Source organism: Thermobia domestica, chromosome 2 (assembly GCF_964235325.1).
Source record: "Thermobia domestica chromosome 2, izTheDome1.hap1.1, whole genome shotgun sequence".
NCBI classification, from domain to species: Eukaryota; Metazoa; Arthropoda; class Insecta; order Zygentoma; family Lepismatidae; genus Thermobia; species Thermobia domestica.
The window spans coordinates 122,437,242-122,457,270 of record NC_137455.1 but is presented as its reverse complement, the minus strand read 5'-3'; the positions used below and the strand labels follow the sequence as shown (position 1 = coordinate 122,457,270).

At 33.7% G+C, this 20,029-nt stretch overlaps 1 protein-coding gene across 7 annotated transcripts in view; it reads right to left on the bottom strand.

The window, feature by feature from the left end:
• The window catches only part of dysc (whirlin protein dyschronic), a 708,896-nt gene that overhangs the window by 408,338 nt on the left and 280,529 nt on the right, over nucleotides 1–20,029 (bottom strand). The gene's annotated exons all lie outside the window — the stretch shown is intronic.

Sequence of the window (20,029 nt, the reverse complement as noted above, 5' to 3'; positions counted from 1 at the left end):
CACATTTCTTGAATACATAAGTTCATTGCAGCGACAAAGAGGAGTTTGGAATTTCAGGAAGCGTCTTCCGTTCTTTTGGACCATTTTATTGTACCACAAAATGCTGTGGTCGACAATAAAGCTTGAATATTATACCCATCAAGAATATTTTACAACATAATGTTGAAATAATACATTAAAGTGCATTTAAGAACTTCTGGTGTTAATAATAATCAGTATTCTAAGAACGAAATAGTTAGTTATTTTTTTCTGGCTTACAAATTATTTGGTAAAAATAATGTCAAATAGAGGATGGGAGCGCAAAGACTAATCATTTTGCGGTTGAGAGAGAAAATTTTAATGTATGAGTACATTGCCATACAAATACTTAGCCTCTCGTTTCCCTGCTTTTGCACATGCATTCAAGTAACGTGATACACATATATATTGTCCAACAAACAGAATCCTAATATAAATGCATGGCACAAGTTAAGAGTGTTGAAAAGCTATAGAATAGTATAGAGTTTTAGAATATAATTTTACTCACTCTTTTAATTTATTTCTGGTTTAATTATTGCATTATGATGATATCAGCAGTGACTTGCAGGGACATTGGATACTGGACGCGCTACAAAATCATAAAAGCAGTAAGCGAAGAAATTATGTCTTAAAGCCCTAACCCTAATAGATGATCAGTGTAACATTTTCCTATAAGCAAACGTCGCAAACTGATAGTTTATTTGTCTAAAATTTTTGTCTCCAGAATGTGATGAATTCAAATAATAAAAAAATTCACACTTCTTATGAAGTGGCTATTATAATACTGCTCGCTAACAAAGGGAGGATTCAGGCAAGAGATACAGATGCTGGATGGCAAGTGAACAAGTTTAGAGAGAAAAGGTTTCAATATTGTGCAACGTTTATGTTGTCGACAGCCTCAGAAATTGTATTATCTATTCGTCTAGCATTTATAGTATACGGTAACTATTAGCAAGAAAGGAATATATTAGGACAAAACGAATTATATGTGACTAGGTTTTGGTCGCATGTATGTAATCAGGTTTTGGTTATATGTAAGCAATGGATCGATGGTATGGTGTAAACCATTTTTCATTTACTTGTTCTACAATATTACAGTGGTGGCGTTTGATGAAAGAAAGTAGGATTATGATTGCTACATGCCTCTAAACCCAGTTTATTGTTTATACAAGTTATTATTTTAGTACAAATATTCTGAGCGTACGAAGTATATCAAATCAAAGATGGAGAAGGATGGGATTTAAAGCTAATGAAATATTTGGTCTAGGAATTAATTCGTGCGGTTGGTACGCACACATTGAAGCTGTAGTACAAACACAAAATACATAAATACCTTAAGAAAAATATTGTCCATCGCTAGCCACCACTTTCGCCCATCTGTCAGGCAATGTACGGATTCCGTGGCGAAAGAAGTCCTCATCCTTGGAAGCGATCCAGTCAGAGACCCATGTTTCGATATCTTCTGAAGAAGTAAACCGCTGTCCAATCAAATCGTTGTTCATGCAATCGAACAAGTAGTAGTCCGAAGGAGCAACGTCTGGTGAATACGGCGGGTGGGGTAAAACTTCCCATCCGACATTTTCTAAATAGGTTCTGACCGGTTTTGCGACATGTGGGCGAGCGTTATCATGTTGAACAATAAGTTTATCATGTCTGTTCTCCCATTCTGGTCGTGTTCTGGCCAGAGCTTGCTTCAAACGCATTAATTGTCGTCGATAACGTTCTCCATTCATAATTTCACCCGGTTGTAGCAGCTCATAGTACACCACACCTTTCATATCCCACCATATGCACAGCATAACCTTTGCACAGTGAATATCTCGTTTTGGTTGTGATGGACCTGGTTCACCTGGTTTCACCCAGGCCTTTTTTCGTTTAGGGTTCTCGTAATGGATCCACTTCTCATCACCCGTAATAATTCGATGCAGAAACCCCTTTCTGCTCTGTCGTTGAAGCAGCAATTCGCAAATGGTTTTTCGTCTTTCAACGTCTCTGTCTTTCAATTCATGTGGAACCCAATGTGACATCTTTTGAATCATTCCCATGGCTTTCAAGCGTTTGGAGACTGTTGTTTGATCAACGCCTAATGCTGCTGCAAGTTGTTCCTGCGTTTGACACGAATCCTGCTCGAGCAATGCTGTCAATTCTTCGTCTTGAAATTTTTTTGGCTGTCCAGCTCGCTCTTGGTCTGCCAAGCCGAAATCACCACTTCTAAACCGTGCAAACCACTTCTGACACGTTCGCTCAGCTAGAGCATGGTCACCATACACTTCCACCAAAATACGATGACTTTCAGTCGCACTTTTCTGCATGTTAAAGTAATGCAGCAGGACACCCCGCAAAAACACTTTATCAGGCACAAATTGCGCCATGTTCACTTAACTACAAACTGGTGTTGTTGACGCTTTAATCCACTGCCCTATACTACGAACGATACGCGATGACAGGGGTTTGCAACACATGTGTGGATACACGGAACTGTGGGACGCTCCGTTCGTTGCGCCATCTCTTGTCCACCCGCACGAATTAATTCCTAGACCAAATAAATAGTGGTAACAGAAGAAGGAATCAATATACCGGTAAATATAAGATGATATCATTACAGTACAGATGAATGCTAATCAAGAACCTTGAGAATAATGAAGCCAATATGGAAAAGAAAAAAAGATGAAAACGATGTTAAACATAAGATTACACGCGGTATTTCAGAGAAGGGTTTTGTACAAGAGAGAGGATTGAGATACGAAATGGAGAATAGCTAACGAGTTTGAAGAAGGAGATGCTAGAAGTTTATTTGAAGCAGCTGTAAAAACATGAAGAGAAGAAATCAGTTCACGCAGAAGGAAAATAAAACTTCAAGTTTTCATAAAAGCCCAAGAATATGGAAATTGAGTTTCCGAAGAAAGACGAGAGACCGTTAGAGAAACAAAAGAATTAAGACTGAAACTTGAGTTGGATAGGAAGAAGTGAAAGGATGCACAGTTGTTTGTTTTCCACGAAGACTGAGCGGAATTCTTGGAGGTATAATATGTTACTAACGATGAGATACGTATAATAATATAGACATTAAAAGCAAAATATATACATTGTTTAAAAAATATTATAATTATTTGTTTATAATCAAGAAACCATTATAAGTTACTTCTGTGTCATCAGTATTGTTACGGAAAATTATGTGTGCTGTTTAGTTAGTCTTATAACTGTCAGTTATTTATTGCAGAGGAGTTCAGCACATAGATGCAATATGGTGAAGTATAAAAGATGTGAAGGTGTAGCGGGAATAAAAGGAGAAACCAAAACAATTTTGATTTAGTGTCTTAATCCTGATTTTTGACCATCAGAGTAATCTCTGTAAGTTTTGTAATCTGACTTGTTTTGTATATTTTAATCTCAACACGCTGGCAGATCGCTTTGAAAGAATAGAATGCAAAATGTTATTTGTTATTGTTATTCATTAAAAAAGAAAGCAAAAAGTAACTTGACTTTACCAAAAAGGGAACTGTTGTTGTGAAACCAGGGAATACTTTTAGGGATTAAAAATGTTAATCCTCAGTGTATATATATATATATATATATATATATATATATATATATATATATATATATATATATATATATATATATATATATATATGTGTGTGTGTGTGTGTGTGTGTGTGTATTGTAATTAAAGATAGAAAACAGCAAAGCACAAAAATGTAGCAGAATGAAAAGAATATATTTTGAACTTTTACGTATATCTATGGTACTAAATTTCTTAAATCTGCAACAAAAGTGATTCATATAGAAGCGAGCCCAACATCAAAAACGTATAATTTTTACATGGATTATGGAGGGTAATTAGTTGAATCGATGTTTGCAGAAAGATCAATCACACTTTTATGAATTATTGGTTGAATGCAGAAAAGCGCGTACTGAGTAGATTTAAATGTTTTTTTTTCTTTAATACCTCAAAACTAAATAAAATAAAAATTTCTTTCTGCAACTATCAATTAAGTTACAATGAGTAAAACGTAAATTTCTAAATTAAATAGGTGTTGATTTAACTCCTTGTCCTTGATTGATTGCAACTTAAAGCAATAGGCCTGGCTGAGAAATTTGAGAGAAAACAGATATTAAGTTTAATTGAAATTTGATTTCTTAACGTTATCGTGCAGCAAGGTTGTTAATTGTAACGGAATTGGTAATGTTTTAACGGAAGTTGCAACGTTCTAATAGAAACATACAGGCGAATTTACCGGGCCAAGACTCTAAACACGACCCAAGGAGACAAAACCTGCCTACTACTGTTGCGGTCCGATAATCAAATACGTCGATATCCCACTGAGAAATTGAAACCTCAATGGAAGGAATAGACCTGATCCCAAATGTCTTTACACCGAATTGTCCGTCTAAAACGTAAATACACTTTGATATGTCGGTTAGGTTCACGAAACCAGAAACCAAAGTCACGTTGAATTATGTTTAGAAAGAGTTTCATCATCAGCGTTAGCTCAAGGTCGTTATAAATTGTAAATGATGTTCAATATCTATGAAATGATAACTCTAGGAAACCATCTACAGTAACGAAACATCAGTTTGTTAAAAAATTTGTTTCTTTTTTCTCTGCAATTTCGTTTCCATTTCAATGTATGTTCCCGTAACGAACTCAATGAACGTTTCTCCCAAAAATTCACATTCACGAAACCAGAATCGATTTCCACAGGAAACTAATTTCAGTTCCGAGCCCGGAATAGATCTTTTCGGAAAATTTGTTCCGGTACCGGATTCAAACCGTTTTTACCTAAAATTCCCTTTTGGTACCTCCCCGGAATAGTTTTATTTTTGTAAATTAGGTTTAGTTCCGGAATCCACAGCCAATAAACCCATTTAGTCTATGGGTTTCGTTACCATTAACAATCCTGTACACAACACTAATATATGTGCCCTCGCCGTTAGTTTAATATCTAGCGCATTACCTTTAGTTCCAGGTTTGATTGCAGGTGGGAGAGCACGAAAATTTGAGCGCATTGGTTCCGATTCCATCTTAAAGTGTAGATCCAGGTTTTATATATTCTAACAAGTAATGCACGTGTGCAAACGCAGAAGCTCTTTTGGCTTTCTTCAATAAATTGCCATTAAATTTTCTGTTCTCACTTATAGATTCTTATTTTTAACATTTTCGCTGCTAAGTTTATATAGCTATGTCAAATTCTTGCTTTCTATTTGTTTAGTGCATTTTAACATGTGAAATACATGACAAATAAAACTTTAAACAGTCTATTTTAAGATTAATACAATTTTTATTAGTACTGTTGAGTGTAACTGCTACAATGTTGCTGTTTGTTCTTCATCTATTCTATTTCTTCATGCATTTCTACAGGAAAAAGTAAAACGACCTCAGCACACAACATTTATTATTAGCAAAATAACAAAATTTCAGCATACAATGTTATCTCTAAACGTCAAGCAAACAATATTTTCTTTTAGGAGCAATGTTTTCTAGAAATACAGAACCGACCAGTACTAGCGGAAGTTATCTGAGAGAATACCCGAGCTGGAATAGGGCTTCATCCGTTTGCGTTAAAGGGATACCTCGAGTGCTACTCGGGCTTGAGATTGAAAGCACGAAAGCAAAGGAATGACATCATATATTTTGGGGCACAATTTTTGCTAAAAATACGTTATTATCTATAAGTTTCAAAACAGCAAAAAAAAAAAAAAAACTTGTTTTTATACTCCTAAACGAACAAAATACTTGTAACGGCCAGCGAAGTATTACTTTACATTTACTCTGTATGTATTTGAATTGGAATCCCATAACAAATTACGTAGCCTTCTTCAAGTCTTGCTGTCACGGTAGAAAAATTACCAAGGTCACTTTACACGTTCTTCTATTGATTTAGTCTATAAGCGGAAGAAAATAAATGTTCCGTTCTCTGAAACACACGCGGTAGCTTAACTACGGAATTTCTTTACAGAGGTGAATAGAAAATATCAACGTGTAACAAACTCTTTCATTAGTTAACATTATTATAGGATGTCCAATAAGATACATCTCCTCGATTGATTCGTAAGTAGCTCTTTGACGGCAAATATATTAGTGTATTAAAATACCATTTATTAGCTTATTTATCAATGTATGATTTTGGAATACAGGGCAAGTAACTAAATGTTAACAAGATAAATATCAATTGTAACATTTTCAAATATATCACGTCCAAATTAAAAGCAATTATTTTATTCTGTACAAAAATAATATTACTTCTATAAACTCAGAATACATTTTTATAATATTAATATATTAATGAAGATAATAGGAAAAAGAAGAAACAGCATGCTTGGCCATCTTATTCGGCACTCCGATTGGATCACCGTGTTAATAGACGGAAAGGCAGAAGGAAAACCAGGAAGAAGAACACCAAGAATAGAATATCTAGATGTAGTTATGAAGAAGAGACCTTATCAGAGTATAAAACAGCTCTCCCAAGAGAGAGAAAAGTTTTAAAGTGTCCATGTGGGCCAGGAACCTATGGTTGAGGTGAACAAGAAGAAGAATATATTAATATATTAAATCGAGACAACATGCATTTATTTGATGAGGTATGGATGCATCTGATATGCATCAAACACGCATTTGTTTATTCTATAGACGAAACATATAGATAATCTATTATTCAATCACTAAATGATCTAAATATAAATAAATTGTATGTGAGTACTTCCGTTTAGGCAAGGTTGCATATCTATTCTAAGTTATTATAGTTAAAGGTAGTATTTTATAATAATATATATCTAGTTCTCAACTAACCAAAAAAACATGATAATATGTAAATCTTTCGCTGAAAGAACAAACCTCGTATACTTCATATGTTTCTGCCACACAACTGTCATTTATAAAATATTTGACACATTTTAATAATCCTGAAAATTTCCTATGATATAGATATGAACTGAAATAACATTTTGTTTCTCCAAAGTAGAGGTACAGTACACACATTTCTCGCAATAAGATGTTTCCGGTGTTTACTGAGATTTATTCTTTCGCTGGCAGACATTTTAATAGTGTTTGTGAAATCAAAGTAGTTTCCTGGAAATTGCGTTTCTACCGTAGATGAAAAGAAAGCAAATTAATTATAATGAAGAACTACTGCACAGTACACTGTGTGCTACCTAATAGACTGTTTTCAGATTTAAGGATAGTTACTGTGTACAAACGAATGATTAACTATGGCTTATGGAAAATACGGGGTGCACTCTGTTTGATGCATATAAAACAAACCTTTGAGAATATAATCAAAGACATGAAAGGAAAATTCGTGTTGTAACTTTTACTGGACGTCATAAACAGGAGTGTTTACTATATTTGTTGTATTAAATACAGTGAAAAATAAATACATAAATAAATATTATTTTGTTTGTCTGCGAAGTGGGGTCGCGGTAGCTCAGTGGTAGAGCGCTCAGCTCTTCTGCATGGGGTCCTTGGTTCGACCCCAGCTCGCGCCAAGCGAATTTTGTGGTGGACAAATCCCATGTGCGTGCATTGTCTCGAGGTTCTTCCGTTTCCTCCCACTTTTTCATTCCACCATTTCATTCATTTCTCACCATCGTCGTCTCCTTTAGTCTAGTCGGCATAACCGTGGGACGTGAAACGTGAAGATTTCATTTAGTTTTGCCTGAGAAGCATATCAAACAACGGGAACGTTTTCTGAAAATCGCAGTAAACAGAGGATGAGTTACTTGAAGCCGATAAGAAATAATAAATGAATAGTTATGAAATATTTAATACGTATAACGTCTCACCGTAATACCCTGGAAATTGAAGTAAGCAAATTTAAATGCAAGTTAATAATTTTGGAATAATTGTGTATTTAGAATGTGGATGATAACAGAGGAATCCCGAGGAAAGCTCATGGACATAATGTTGTTCCTTACAAATTCACTTGGATTGTTATCGAATCATAGACCATTGAAATTCCCAGCTCCTAGTAACCATTTATTATTTGTCTGTAGAGGTCAGTTTTCTAAGTCTATTCGTCATTGAGGACATCGTGACTTAGTAAAAGAGCGTTCAGCTCAGGTGGGAGGTTTGATTCCACGCTGTCTGTGTTTATGGTGGACATCATATCTGTGGGTTTTGCCGGAGATCTTGTGTTTCATCTTACATTCTATTCTATTAATTCTTTCTTAATCTTACGCTTTGATTAATCATCCGTCTTATTTTCATCCTAAAGAGCATAAACATGGGGAATTATTTTTTTAAAAGAAAATAAACATTTTCTGCTATTTCTCTTCATTACTTTTTTCTCAGATCCAGATGAACGTGTTACTACATCAAACTGAAGAGGATAAAAAACGGAAAACGTATGTGTGTGTGTGTGTGCAAAAATGTGTTAACAGATTTCTCTGCTTAAAACCTCCATTTGATGCACTAAATGAGAATAGAGATAAGCCTCGACACTAACAATTTTTTTGAAATTTTTGTTTATCAAATACAATGAAAAGAATCATACATATTTAGGTAGGTTGAATACATTTCGTAGTATATGATAAAGTTTAACGCTAGCTGAGTATGAACTTTCATCGTGCATAAGGCACACAAGGAAATAATTTGTGCTTTGAAAATGCCTAGATTTCATCGTCTAGCAAGTCCTTTTGCATGCAAATAAGTTATTTCCATTAATCTCAGCGTCTTACAAAAGGAAAAGTGAAAGCTAAAGATGTAGATAGTGAATAGAGTTTATTTGTGGAGAAAAGCTCTATATTCCAGATGTCGTACTTGCTCTTGCATTTGAGAAGCCATGAAAACTTCTTAAAACCTCATTTTTTTTAAAAAAATCTGAAATTATGCCAAATAGATTTCTAATCACGTCTTCTTTCTACAAACAGAAAATTCATTTCAGACGGAAAGAGAAGTGAAACTGGCTTTGTAATTTAAGAGGAAGAAACAACATAGTTTACGGCACTCTTCGAGTTTGCCATCAGTAACAATATTAACATTATGAATGTTTCAACATTACGTTCACTTATATATGTACTCTATGTAGAAATGTATATTGACATGTTACTAAACCTCTCTCTTCTTTTTTACAGTAATAATTGAGTGAAGGAATGAATGAACACCAAATTATTGCATTTTCATTTTTTAAGGTACATTAATTGAGGTCATGAATACCAAATAGACGAAAGAAATGGATCAGAGAAAATATACTCAATTGACAACAAAATCACCATTGGAGCAACGTAACAATATCACTACAAGTTACAATATTATTAGTAAGACATGAAGAACGAATGAGAAATAAATCCAGTAATAAAAATTGAGCATTTAGAAAGAAAATCTTATATTGTTAATTCCTAGATAAAATTATCTAACAAGGCAAATTCGCGAAGTGTTCCTTCGGGATTCATCTAAAATTGATTCAAATGCAAAGTTCTCCGCAGCACAATGTCTATTGTACTAATCTTAGTATCCCGCACGGGTAATTTGCATATTTATAGGCCTTCACATATCCTGAATTAAATGACACGCTACTATACTACTCACACATAAAATTGCCTTTAATTTTTCTTTAGATGTAACTGGACATGAAGTGGGCACATGCAAAACAAATTTCCTTTCAAACATACCTTCCAAATGGTACAAGCTAGGGTAAAACTCAATACACCAATAAATTTCCGAGAAAATTGTACATGAATTTGATGTATCACTTGAACCTATTCCCTTTTGAACAACTGAAAGTTGAATCCAAGATGGCGGACAGAGTGGGTAACATGTGTCAGAGAAGCAGTATTTGATCCAATTTGTTTTGCATATGCCCACATTCATGTCTAGTTACATCTAAAGAAACTAAAAGCAATTTTGTGTCTGAGCGTTATAGTAGAGTATGATTGAATTCCGGATATATGGAGGCCCATAAATTAGCAAATTACAAGTATGGGCCGCTAAAATTAGTACAATACACATTGGGCTGCGGAGAACTTTGCGCCAGAATCAATTTTACATGAATCTCGAGAGGACACTTCCCGAATGTACTTCTAAGAGACTGATGAAATAATTCTTATGTATCATTGTTTATTGTTTGAAATTTAACATCGACCCTTTAATTACCGACATTTAGTGAAGGTCTACTAACTAAGGATCAGGTCTAAACTATGTGAAGTTACCGCGGAAATTGAGTCGAATACTGATAGTATTCTGGGGTACAGTCTATAATGTGCGGTTTCATCTTAGAAGATGGTCTACGCCAACTGTACCAGATTCAAGTCATGATCGTACCGGATTCAGAGATCATGTTAATGCTAGATTCTATCCGTTGTAGCATTAGTGTTGTATAAGGATATAAAATATTTAAAAAGAACACATAGTAAAAACGTATCTTTGCTATGTTAAGAAATGGAATATAATGCAAAGCGTGAGGAAATTAGAAAGGTAGAGAATCGCAAGTTTTGTGTGATAGGAGAAATCTCCTTCTAAGAACGAGACAGTAAAATACGGAATTTAATCCATGGAAATGTTTTAGTTTATGACCAGTAGTGGCATAATAGCATTAAGATTAATACACTTTGCAACATCTGAAGTCCAATCTCTTTCGTGTTTCCTCTCACATAAAAAGAACCAAGAAAGTAATTTGGTTTATCTTCACAAACATATGACAGAGGAAAGAAATATATGAATCGGAAAATTACCACATAAACACTCCAATAATAAACATTGCGAAGAATTCGAGTTCCGGCAAGATAAATACAAAGTCCATTTTGTAAGCTGGTCACACAATTTATAGATTACCGAGTCGTTATAGAACTATTAAGGGAACATGCAACCTAGCGGAAATGAACGATTTCAACCCAAGTGCCATGAGACGTTTTCCTTTCGCAACTGGAAGACCTCGATTTTACGACACTAAAACATTTCTTCTTGCTCTTCTTATGAGAATATGGTACAGGTACAAAAACGCGAGCTTCTACAAGTTAAGGAAGTTATCAACAGAGGGAAGAAAGAACTTTCACTCGATACAAGAACAATTTCCTCAAAATAATCTCTTAAAAGTAATATTTCTGATAAAAGATATACTTCTAACAATGTTTTATTCGAGCAAGATAAAAACACAGGAAACCTTGTAATGGCTCAAAGTTGTCGATGTAAGGAATTAGTGCTTCATGACTTCTATGTACACCCATGTCCAAAATTATTGTCGCATGTCTACATATATGTTGTTGTAGGAATATAATTTGGTAACGAATTATCCTGGTATTTCTTATAATGTTAGAATGTGTATAATCGGCAGAGACATGTGTGTGGTAAATTTCATGTCAAAAGACCAGTAAATAAGAACAATAAAACGAAAATAAAACTTTGTTGTCTATTTAGCAATATTTTGTTGTACTCATTCTAATTTTCGTATTTATAATTCTTTTCCTATGAAATTTACCACAAATATACATTTCCCGATTATGCACATAGTATCAGTATTAAAAGTATCCTGCAAAATCATTATAAAATTATATTCTTACAAGAAGACAGTTATAGATATGCGACAATTATTTTGGACATGAGTGTACCAAATAAGTAAGATTAGCGTGCCTACCAATTCACACTTACGCAATGACGGAAGTTGTTAGTTCAGTAATAATATAAACAAGGAAAAAAGAAATGAATGGAAGAAAAAGAAAGTACTTTATCCCGGCATACATAAAAATATGTATATAGAGATGAAATTTGTTGCAAACCTAAGTCGTCCTGCTTTGCAGTTAGTCATATCATCACTTTGTTTAATGTTGTTACAGACATACAACTCTATCGTCTTGCTGAGAAATATCAAATTCAGTGTTACAATATTGACTTTTTACAGTATTGAGTGGTGACTGACCATACTACGATTGCTCAAGTATGTGATGCGCGAGGTCTTTTTTTTTTTACAACTTATGTAGAGAAATCTTTGATATTAGCAATAACTCTGAATAAGAGAATTTACTGCCCGGAATATCATTATGAACAAACATATTAATAGTGTAATGGTACATTTACCAGTTCCTTTTTCCAAATTCAGTTCAATATAATGTATTTATTAATTGTGTCAATTGAAAACGAACTCCTCTCTCTTTCCTATTTGCCCAATGTTTCTGTCTTGTATTTGCTTTTATTTTGACCACAAAAATTGTAATATACGAAATAGATATGAGGAAAACTTTTGTATATCAATACACATTTTTCCCTCATACTTATTCTGTCTAGCAATACAAAATTTGGTACAGTCATTTGTTATCCCTTGTAATATTTTTCGAGAACATTTGGATTGTGTGCTTTTACTCGAGGCCACTCCAAAAGGGCCCAAAGTTGATGGAAGGGATTTTTGGAGGGAATTTTCCCGACATTCTCCCAATTTTCCCAGTTCAAGTACATTATGAACTCCCATAAATAGCACCTCTGGAAAGCTTGTTTTATGCTGAAGAGAATGAACTATAAACCATGATTTTCCAATGAACAGTGTTGATGTAATAGCTACTTCACTGCGAGTCTACGATTTTTTTTATACTAAATGGGTTAATGGACCCCAGGGGCTTACTCCGTTGTCCATGACACCTATTTTTTTCTGCATAAACATATCTTTGTTATGTTTATCGAATTTACTAGGTTTGATTCGGATGTCCGGATGACAGATTCATGTCCGTTCCTTGTTAGTACAAAACCAAGTTGAGATAATTTACATGCATCATGTTCTTCTATACAATAGTTTTCTTCGATGAGCTCCGCAGAAATCTTTCTCATAGTGTTACGTCTTATTCAACTACCTTCGTAGATATTATCCGAAATTCCATCACATGTTGTTTGTATTGATATTGGACTTTGTCTAGCCTTCTTTAATTGTTTTGTTCTTCTTCCGTATTTTAGTGATTTACTGCGGAGACTAAATTATAGCCGTATTGATGTAGTTTCTTAAAATAAATAAAATAAAGTGGTTATAGAGTGCAGAAAAGGTATTTCTTTGTGATTAATAGTTTCCCCACTAATAATGACGTAAGTACTATGATTCTTTTCAAAATGAGAAACTTTTGTTGTTTATGTTCTTTTCTCTGTTGTTGTTTATTTCCAGTTTTTCCTGCAGTATGTGCTGAGGCTGTATCTTCCTTTTTCCTTTATTTAGAATAATAGAGCATAATTTTGTCTTAAATTATAGTTTTTGTTGACATATTAGACCGAAAAAGTTGCTTTATTCATAAGGTTTTAGGAATTTTTCTTGTTACTCTTTTTTGACTTCCTGAAACGAGGGTAAATTACTCATATAAAATAGTAACAAACAGTTCTCCACAATAGTATTAGTAAAGGTCCCCTTGATGGTTTTAGGCGGAAAATGAAATTTTGAATTAATTCAAGAATTAGGTCATTTATGTTAGGATATCTCCTGTGGAAAAAGTATAAATATCCGGGTTGTGGTAAAGAGGACTAAATTATTGCAAACTTATAATGGGGTATATGGAAAACCGTCAGTAATTGCTGAAAGATTTTAGATACCTTATGTTCATGCTAAGGAGCTGATTCTAGCGTATGATGTACACTAGTGTTTGCTGCAAATAATAGTTGTAAACCAGAATAGCAACCATTCTCATTTGAGCACAAATGGCATTGTAAAAACTGCAAACCACGCTACTTTCTACGAGAATAATTGTAATTGCCTTTTTGTTAATGTACCTTGTGTTCATACCAGAGCAAAGATTCCACCAAATGGTGTAAACTAATGTTTTCTGTAAATAATAGTTTGAAAGGAGAATGTGAACAATCACCACTCTGATTTGCAACTATTATTTGCAAAGAACGTTATTGCATATCATAGTTCGGAATCATACTCCTGGTTTGAACATAAGATAACTGAAATTTTTGACAATAAGTAATAGTTTTCCATATATCACATTATAATATTTGTAATGTGATTGCATCCTTCACCGAGGTGCGTTTTACAATCAGGAAATTTGTATTTTTTCCGAAGGATTTGTCTCGAAACCTAAGCAGGGATGAATTCAGGGGGTAGTCCGGGGGGAATATCCCCCCGGAGAAACTCCCAAAATTTCAGTCACAAAATGTATAAGTTACTTCATCCAATTATTTTTTTTCTTTCCGTGCACGTGCAGACGAAATCCGATCTCTCAATATACATATAAATGACGCAGACCCATTCTATATAAATATTAAACATGCAAAATATAAGATAGAATACCAAAATAGTCAATAAAACCTGTATTTCTTAAGGCTATGACCGAGTGTGACAGAACATGAAATTGTCAACTGTTGAAGAAAGGTTTGTATTTTAGTAGGTACTATACTCTCGCCCTATATTATATGCAGTGGCGTATTTACGATTTTGTTTCGGGGAGGGCTTTGCTAACTTTCTGGGGGCTTTGCCTCAAAATGTGAAAATTCTGCAAGATATTTCATATACTTTACTATAGTAAGTAAGATTTCGGGGGGGGAGGGCTTAAGCTCGGAAGCCCTCCTAAATACGCCACTGATTATATGTATATTAGTAGGTAGCACTAGCACAGATTGAGATACGAAAGGAAAGGTAGGGTAGATCGATCTTTCCATATGATCTGTGATATCAGCAGACTTCAGTTCCTGAAAATGTACAGTTCTTGCATTATTTGAAATAGAGCGCCTAAATCCCATTTCTCGCATCGAAAGTATCAGAAGTAAATGTGTTTTATGATTGTTAAAGTAAACACATCTTTCTTTAACTAAAAATAAGTCGGTTAAAGGATGAGATTCAGAGGGCGTCATTTAGAGGGATCAGGGAGGAACAGTTATACCTACTGGGTTAGAGAATTATATAGAATTTATCAATATAATAGTAGTATATAAGTGAAAGATTGCTATTGAAGGTGACGATTCAGCTCAGTGCCGTGCCATGGGGGAGGGGTAAGCGGGGCAACGGCCCCGGGCGCTGAAGTAAGGGATGAAAAATTCGGGAGGGAAAAAGAAAAGAAAAGAAGGAAAGAAAAAAGAAAGGAATGAAACACATGTGCACATACAGTATATAAAATGAAAGGAAACAAGTAATAAAAAGTGCTCAAAATCAAGGAAAAGTAGGGTTTACTTTGTAAAATTTTCTCACCTTTCGCGGCTGGTCTGTCGACATCACTCATATCTACGAGAGTGCCACCCCCCCCCCCTTCCCCGAGGAGTTCACATTCCCCCGGGTGAAAATGTCTGAATTCAACACTGAACCTAAGTGACCGCACATAATTTCCTAATTAATTCCAAATTTCATGTTCCGCCGAAATCTGTCAAGGAGACGTTTGTTAGTATACTTCACATATAAGTCCACAACTTTTGTTAAGCGTTCCTCAATATACATTATTCGTCTCAAAATCAGAATCAGTAATTTACTTACGAGGATGAGTTTCATAAGTGCACACCTAAACAGAGAAGTTGGAAAATCATTTACGTATCGCAAATATAGATAGATAGATGTAAACGTTTTCAGGGAACTACAAAGATAGATTTTTTTTATTTTTCTCCTTATTTTAAACATATCTATTTACCGTTAAATGGAAGTTCATTTTCGGGACAACATTTAAACTGTGATCTCCGTGATTCTTATATCAATGTATCATTACTGATACTAGAATAAATTATAATTCTTTTCTCTTAAATAAATCCAGAAAATATGTTGTACTTTTTAAAAAAAATACACATCACATACATGTGATAACATACACATCAAAATTTTCGTTTAAGGGTAGATTTCAACCATATAACGAATCGCAGCTCAGAAAATATAACTTCAGTAGGTCCGTACCGTTTATTTAGAATAATATAACGAACATTCGTCCTCTGCAAATTCCTTGGTTGAATATTAAACCTGAGACTGTCCTGTGCTCTTTCCCAGGATATTAGAACAAATAAAAAATATTACTTATATTCAAAGCACGTCCACAAATCTCTGTCATCTAAGGATTATTTTAACTGTGTATTCAGTGTTACTATGTTTCCTACGAGCTCTTAATGTTCGTAATAGGTAAACCTACGATTGCTTTAGAATACAAAATAGGCAGTCTCCCGTATTGTTAAGGATGATCTCTTCTGCTTTAGAATGTTATTCCTCAATTGAAATAAACTAGCTTCGTGATTAGCTATAATTTATGTACTTCTACAGGAAGCCTCAAGTACATCTTGTTCATCGATTACATATTTTGCCTCAAACTTCTTTTCGACGTAAAAGTACAGGAAGAATATTGTTTGCAGTAGAGTATTTACTCTATCGTTCTTTCATGGATAGTGCACTTCTTACACACTCAAGAGAGAAGTTCCCTTGTAGTCTCCCGCTAGAGTAATTAATTGCACACGATCTCATGGGATCAGGTAATCCAGTATAAACTCGTGTGTTGTAATGATAGATTTCGCCCTTGGTTGTTAATAGTAGGTGTTCCATAAGGGCGCAAAGAAAACAATCACAATTGAACACTGCACGAAATATGTACTTCCCTCTTGGCATTAAAATTGGACTTCGGCAGATCTTAAGGTGAAACATATAGGAGAGAGAAGATAAGAGGAAACAAAGGCCAGAAAATCGTAATCATCTGGCTAAAATGAGTAACTATTTTACTTTTTTCCCACTAGTAATGGCACAACTGCCTATGTATCCTGGTTTTCAGGAAGTTTATTTTATTTGGTCCACAATGCATAATTACGTTATCTCCTGCTATGAGTTTACACAACGTGAAATTAACACTGTGCGTAAACCACACAGTTATTTCGTAGTGTTTGAGTAGATTTCCACAAGAGCAATAAATAACCTCAGAGCAGTCTTAGTACGAACAAGCAACTGAAAGGCGTCGTAATAACTTCTTAAATTGATATGCTTAAATCCACTGACACGATTCTGTTCACACTTCTGGAAACTAAACCACGTTGGATGCATAAACGTTGGATGCATACAAAATAGTACTGCCTACTGTTAACTTATTTTTTCGTAGACCGAAACAGAGCCCCTTCGCATCAGAAGTGAGTATTCTACCACGAGCTATAAATTTTCGTACTTTTGAAGAAATAGAATCCTTCCGGATATCGTAATCTTTCTTTGTATTCCTGATTCGTAAGCAAAAAGTTTAACCCTGTATCTAAAGAAGATTCACTATTTATAGAAGACAGAAGATTTTAATATGTTCATAGCTATATATGTTCAGAGTTATATATTTCTGAATTACTAAAGCAGATGATAGCTTTGGGCTAGGATACTAAAGTTTTTTCATGATTGCTACTTGATAAACAATGGACTCACGTACGTGAACAACGTACAATAAACAACGGGTAAAACTTTTGTTTTATACCTGCAAGTACTTGTTGTTTTGTGCAACCAAAAGCAGCAAGGTCTACAGTACGAGAGAAAGAAATTTTGGATACAACCTGCACTGAATAGATAAAATGATACTTTTTTATCATTGACTAGACAAATCAGCTTTTTAAAATAGTGTGGCACGTGTGAAATAAACAAGATCTAAAAATGCACATTTAATCATCCAATTCCTTCTGACTTCACAAGAACGCAACTACAATTGCTGAATTGTAAGAGTTCAGTACGAAGCTTTCCTTGGTCTTTTCATCATTGAATCCCAGTTTTTCTTTTTCTTTTTTCTTTTCTTTTCTTTTCTTTTCTTTTCTTTCTTTCTTTCTTTCTTTCTTTCTTTCTTTCTTTTTTTTTGTAAGCTCCAAGTTTCATGAATTAATTAACAACCTTCAAATGCCTGCATTACCCTGCTGCAGTCGTTTCGGGATTTGGCCAGGCCCGGTTTTTAGATTGATTGAAGAAGAATATATTAGGAATATCAGCTCTGAACTCACTTTTTCTCTTATGATACAAGTAATTGTCTAGGCTTATAAATTATAAATTATAACACAACTCCAAAGCAAATACGTAGAAAAAAGGAAACAAAAATTCTTTGACATGGAAGAAAAGAGGAAAATAAAAATATCTGATTCTAAAAATGGTTAAAACAATTAATACCAATAAATGAAAGAAATAAGAATACTTAAAAAACAAGAACAATAATTATGAAAAAAACATGCTTAGACACTGGATTGTAAACCTGTAAAGTACTCAATATTCAAAAGCATAACATGTTATAACTTAGTGCGTGTGAATGATGAATGATATTGGGAAAGAAATAAATACATACTCGTCCTTAATTCTTATCTTTGATATGATTCTATTGAGAATTACACTAGTAACACAAAGCTATTTAATCATTGTAGTATGATTTGGAAATTTGTAATGGAAAAGTCAACGAAGTAAGGCTAAGAAGCATAGTAAGGCAAAGGTAAGGCAAATTAAACTAAAAGTCGTGTTGGTTCCAATTAAATAAACAGTAGAACAGCCAGGGTTTTCATTTGTGGAGGGCAGGCGGGAGCAACTTTCCTCTCTGAGCTTGAGTGGTATATATATATATATATATATATATATATATATATATATATATATATATATATATATATATATATAATCAGTTGTATACTAATAAACTAACAAAAATCGTAAAAAATCTTAAGTCCATAAAGAACCTCGTCCATCCGTCAAGAAAAATATGAAACGACGCCACTGATTTCTGCCTTTCTTCGTATCTCAAAACTGAATGAGAGCTTTTATTTACCATTCTCCAGTATACTATGATGACAGTCCAGCTTAACCCCTTATATTATTCACTATGTTTAATTTAGTCTACTTAGTAATATTAAACATAACTTAATCATGTCTTTAAACTTGTTCACTTTTAATAACGTTTTATTATATGCAAGTATTAGAAACAATGAAACTGCTTATCCTTGTGTGATCTCCGCAGATATAATACATGTAAACACGAAATCATGGTTTGAAAATGGTTTAGCAAGAGACTCTTCAACATTATTTTCTCATTTCAATTTATTTGTGTCCGTCAATATTCCGAAACAAAATAAGAGAAACGAGGTTTTGATGGAAATGATGTTTAAGAGACAGGATGATCAATGGCCTCCTGATAAAAAAAAATCAGTTAATGGTGTTCTCATATTGTATTGTTACTTACAAACTAACGTAAAGGTTTCACATCTGTAGGAACATCTTTGTGTATGTAATTAAGATGTGAAAATTTCATGCGCAATACATTATCTAAACAAACTTCAATCGGTTTATTCATTACTCTATATTTCAAGCCTTTAATTTTGAAATATACAAATATGATTTAATTCGAAAAAATCTTCTAAACATATCGAAAACATATTCTAAACATCATCGAAAGAATATTAAATATGTTAAATTATAATTTTAATACAAATGAAAATGAAACATTAACCAAATTCTATCCTTTACTTTTTGTTTCATACCGCGTAATTAAAACAGTTATTGTCTTTTCTTGTACACAACCTTTGCAGTTAAACTTGTAGTACTACTTTATGAAGTGACGACCTCATTCAAAAAATCTACAAATAAAATAAAAAGGACAATTTCTTTCAGAAAAATATACTCTTGATTCTTGTCAATAATCCAAAATTCAGTATTAGTAATGACAAAGCATCAACTTGTAACAATCTCCGATGAGCAATGACTTACCGTTAAAGTAATTACGCTTTTATGCATGTATTCTATTCTAATATATGCTTAATCTATGTCTACCACTCCATGTAGACTATACAGAGAATGTATGCCATAAATACAGTAACATTGTTTCTTGCAAGAGAAATAAAAACAATTTTGAAAAAATGTAAAAAAAAAAAAACAGTAGTAGAATTCGAAAGGACAATGGCTGTAATACTGCAAATTATGAATACGTTAAAATATCAAGTAGAACTTTTGAAAAAAGTCTTTTAACCTTTAACCTTTTAAATATCTAGGATGAACATTATCTAAGACCAAAATATTTCCACAAAGAAATTAAATGTCCGCTGAATGCAGGGAATTCTATTTGTATTTAGTCTACACTCTTTTGTCATCAAGAATTTTGTCGAAGAATTTGAAGTTTAAAATATGAAACGGTAGAATTTAGAAATTAGATTTCTGAGTTTTCG